Here is a 4,130-nt window from a genome sequence, read left to right as displayed (position 1 = left end):
TACTGAGAGAATACTTCTTCCACCTCATCTATTAAATCAAATAATCATACGGATCTCTATTTTTCTTTTGTTTTAAAACTACTTCCTTTGAACATTGATATTAGACACATACATCTCCCAATATTGAGTCAAGCAAGATACTTAAATGACAATTTAACTGAATACTTCTTTCCGTCCAGTCTGCTCTAAGCAGCATATGAAATAATAATACGAGTATCACAGGATGATACTTAATATATATGAAAGGGTAGAAGTGTAATTAATGAAATTGTTATCGGGTTATCGGGTAACCCGTTAACAAAAATGGTCAACCCGCGACTCGACCCAATAAGCCAATAACCCAAAAACACCACCCGGTACCCGAACCGGTAATCCATTAACCCGAACCATTAACCCAATAACCAAATAATCGGTTCGGGTTATTGGTTTAACCGTTAACATGCACAGCCCTAGTATAAACCCTAACTCTTTGATTCAAGAATTCAACGTTAATAATGGAAGAGATATGATTAAGAACCTTAGGTTCATCAAAATCTAGCATAACTACATCAATTTAATCATTTAAAAGCCTAAGCAAGAACAATCATTAACTCCACTTTTATCTTCCATTACTAAGGAATTTCTAAGGAAAGAGGAATCTATGATGATTAGGAACGAGGAATTTTTAAAGAGGATTAGGAGAACTTACCACTAAGAACCTTTACCAATAATCTCCAAGAACAGTCCCCAAGAGCTCTAATTTCAAAATGGGAATAAATGATAGACTAAGGACTTATTTAATACCTATTTAATGAAATAACAGGCTCGATACCGCCACAGAGGAATCGGAGCCAAAACAGCGTCCTCCCCCCCCCCCAGCACCCTCATAGACCGCTGGGACGGTCTGGCCAGTTCTCACTTGGCCACAATAGCGGTGCCGCTGGAACGGCAGTGGTGCCACCAAATTGGACACCCGGTACTAGAAACCCAACTAATCTCTAAGTCTCAATCAAAAACCCGAACTACATCCGAGGCCATCTGTTCACAAACCACATACACAGACCCACATAAAAACATGCTACGAACGCACTCGTAGACTCAAAATTTTTAATTGAGGTCTCGTTGATTAAGTCAACCCTCGATAACTCATTTATAATTTCCCAACCCAAATCCCAAAGTGCATTCGAGTGCATTGGGAGCCGAACCAGATATACACAAAAATTCTAACAACCATTCAGACCTATAGGAATCGATGAATTTCCAAAAAAGATCCGTTCACTCAAAAGTCAACCTTAGTCAACACTTTTTTGTTTAAAGCCTAAATTTTACAAAAAGTCGCCCGAATCAAGTCTAGATACCTCGAGAAGAGTGCCAATAGTGCCCTCGGGTCAAAAGTGGGCTAACCAATATTGGAAAAGGGGAGGTGATGCCGAAAAGACTATAACGACTAAACGAGTCGTTACAGGATCCCTAAGTGATTCGTTGGGGGAGTTCAACCTGCTGATCCATGTCGGGCCTGCCTCCTTCACAGCAGAGTTCCAGGTCATGGTATTTACTGCCAATTACAAGATGCTCTTAGGAAGACCCTCGATCCACTCTGTCGGAGCGGTGCCATCAAGTCTATACCAGGCCATAAAATTCAAATGGCAAGGCCAGGAAATCCTGGTCGAAGCTGAGAAGGATGTCCAGAAGCATCCTTACAACATTATACCAGCAATCGAAGGGAGTCCCAATGGACCAAACTTCTACGTGGTGGAATACGTCGGGGCCACCCATTCAGAAGGGGAGGTCCAATACCGACAGTCTACAGAATGATAGCATCCACAATGCTAAGAAATGGTTTTGAAGTAGGAAAGGGCCTAGGAAGGGACCTTGAAGGGATAACTGAACCCGTACCAATCCCGAAATAAAGTCACCGCTTCGGTCTAGGATATGATCCTTGCGAGGGCGAGCTTACGAAGGCTATCAAGAGAGAATTCAGAATAGGGAGCCTATCACAGCCAATTCCAGGATTGTACCAGTCATTTCCCAACAGCACACCAATGCTCAATAGAGAAGAAGTTGATGGGGGTCACGAGTTGCTGTTTTAAGAAGAGGGGTGCTACGCGATCACCAAGAAAACCCAGGAGGCGCATACCATAAGTAGTTTAAGGCCAGTAGAATGTGTGAACAATTAGACATCTACACCTCTCTTGGCTCCTCGGTAGAGAGATGAATTTTTCTTAAAAAATCTTTTGCTAAAAGTGGCGGCGTCTGCTGAGGCCCGAACGATTGCCTTTTCTAAAACTACCTCGTGATCTTTAAAAATGGAAATGATTCTGTCACGGCCTAACCCCGTAGGCCGTGACTAGTGCCCGAGCTGGGCACCCGTACATATCTACTAATTATAATCGGCCCACAACAAACATAATAGCCACTTATACATACAGAAAGGCACGCACACAGATACATATATACATATCGTACATAAGCTCCGGGAACATTCAAAACACAAACACAACCGAACAAAATGCCGAACAATAACTACCCACAACCCACACATATGTCTACGTACCCCAAGAGTAACACAGAATCATATGACGGGACAGGGCCCCGCCGTACCCCTGAATAGACGTATGCATATACAACAAAAGAGTCTGTACCAAAATGTGGGCTCCGAAACAAGGGAGCACTCCAAGACAGCTGAGTGGGAATCCTAAGCCGGCGGATCACCAAAACGTATATCTGTACCTGCGGGCATGAAATGCACTTCGAAGAAAGGGGGTCAAGATGAATACGTACCGAGTATGTAAAAACACGAAACACAAGAAACAAGATCATACCGAAATAAAGGAAAGGTGTAGAAATTAGTACGATAACCGAAAACCATAAGGCTTATCTTAGAAATATAAATCATGCATGTCAAAAACTTACCCAAAGACATTACGAGACCGAGTGACATAAGAAAATAAACATCATGTACATATGTACGCATAACGTGTCCCGCCCCTCTAGCCGAGGGACTCGGTAAGTAAAATCATCATATACATGTATATATAGCGTATATATATTTACGTCCCGGCCCTCTAGTGAGGGACTCGGTGAACGTAGTCATCATATGCCATCCTCGCCGCCATCCCCATATCATCACATCATCATATACATATATATATAGCGTGTCCCGCCCTCTAGTGAGGGACTCGGTGAATAATGCAAAGAGTTACACGAATACATGTCCCGGCCCAGACTCAGCCAAGGACATGTTGAGGCTAGCACAAGCAGAGTAGTGAGACACCATATGCGCATAAATCATCATTACAGACTCAATGGATAAGTAAGTAGTCGACGCTCGAGAGTTAAAACGGTAATCATGTTAAGTTCCTTAAAAAAAATCGTTAGGACTATACAAAGGAAAATCTCGGGGACCACGGATATGCATCAAACCAATCCGGGCCCGCCCATGAAAGTTATAGTCATTATTCGTTATAGAATCTTCTACGAACGTTTCGAAGCGATCCGAGCCCGTCTATGAAAGTTACGGTCGTTCGTAGTTACAGAATCCTTTAAGAACAAAATTCTTTATTCAACGTTTATAATCCAATCATACAAAAGACACAAAAACCATCATAACTCGACTATATTAAGAATGCCAACATCAAGAAATGAATAAGAATCGTAGACATGCTCTGATCTTAAGAATAGAGTTACCCCGAGGCTCGTATCATAGCTTATTTACATCTAAGACATGCCAAAAGAAAGAAAGGTAAGCTTTACATACCGTCCGCTTCCTAAGCTAATCCAAACTTAAGTCTCGAGCTTCCCAAGATCTACAATAACGTCATTATATACCAAACATTAGCTATAGATACTTAGGGATTCCATCTTAAACTAGCACTTTATCTACGTAAATTGGGCAAAGCATTTCCCCCCGTAAATTCAACAACCCCGAGAATTCAACTCGGCCAAATCACCAACAACAATACCAACAACCATACTAACAACATCAACAATCAATTCAAAATGCATTCTAACATTAGTAACTCTTTTCTACGTAATTCGACAACATTCCATTACATTCAATTCAACTACATACATTCAAGCCAACATCAACGCTCACATGTTCAAGCACTCATCCGAGATCATTCAAACAAGATTCAAGAACATTTCAAACA

This window comes from Lycium ferocissimum, chromosome 10, assembly GCF_029784015.1.
Source record: "Lycium ferocissimum isolate CSIRO_LF1 chromosome 10, AGI_CSIRO_Lferr_CH_V1, whole genome shotgun sequence".
Taxonomy (NCBI): domain Eukaryota; kingdom Viridiplantae; phylum Streptophyta; class Magnoliopsida; order Solanales; family Solanaceae; genus Lycium; species Lycium ferocissimum.
The sequence above is the reverse complement of the archived record's forward strand: the minus strand, read 5'-3'. Positions refer to the sequence as shown.